This window comes from Myotis davidii, unplaced genomic scaffold (genome assembly GCF_000327345.1).
Source record: "Myotis davidii unplaced genomic scaffold, ASM32734v1 scaffold609, whole genome shotgun sequence".
Lineage (NCBI taxonomy): Eukaryota > Metazoa > Chordata > Mammalia > Chiroptera > Vespertilionidae > Myotis > Myotis davidii.
The window spans coordinates 2,530,725-2,531,365 of NW_006300164.1; the positions used below are offsets into that span (position 1 = coordinate 2,530,725).

At 68.6% G+C, this 641-nt stretch overlaps 1 protein-coding gene across 1 annotated transcript in view; it reads right to left on the reverse strand.

Annotated features, from left to right (window-relative positions):
- Positions 1 to 641, reverse strand: part of RXRA (retinoid X receptor alpha) — a 128,236-nt gene that overhangs the window by 30,440 nt on the left and 97,155 nt on the right. The window lies entirely within an intron of this gene.

Below are 641 nucleotides of genomic sequence, written 5' to 3' on the forward strand. Positions count from 1 at the left end.
GCACCTCGTGAGCCAAAGAGGTAGGTCCCATCCGCCCGGAGCTTAACCCCCTGGGTTCTCCCTGGGGTCACCCCACCAGTGCCAGCCCCAAGCTGCCCCTCCCACCAGCCCTTGGCAGTGCCGCCTGTGCCAGCCTCAGGCTCCTCATCTGAGGGTGCAGCTCACCTCCTATAAGCTCCTGGCCACGGGCACAGTGGGTTGGCACGCCTGGCGCCCGTTCCCCTGGGCACCGACACTCCCTGAGCTGTGTGGCCAACAGCGCCCCCACCACTTGGGAGTCCTCCCTGCAGTGCTTTGCCCAGAACAGCAGAGGAGAGGAGCTGTGTCGGGACCATTCCAGGGACGGGGCCGTGCCTAGCGCCCAGCTCGGGGCTGCAGGACAGATTGGGGGGGCATGCCTCCCGGCCCCTCTTGGCCACTCATCCTGGGGGACCCTGGAGCGCCCTGTGGGGACAGCCATGAGGCCACACGGGGGTCACACGTCACTCCCGAGGACTGTGCCCCTCTGGCACCAGGAAACATGACAAGCCACCGCCTCGTGGGGAGCACATGCCCAGGGCAGCGCCCACCCGGCTCTCAAACACCCAGCACGGCCGGCGGGGCAGCTCTGCTCCGTGAGCCGGGCACGAGGGCCCTGCTGC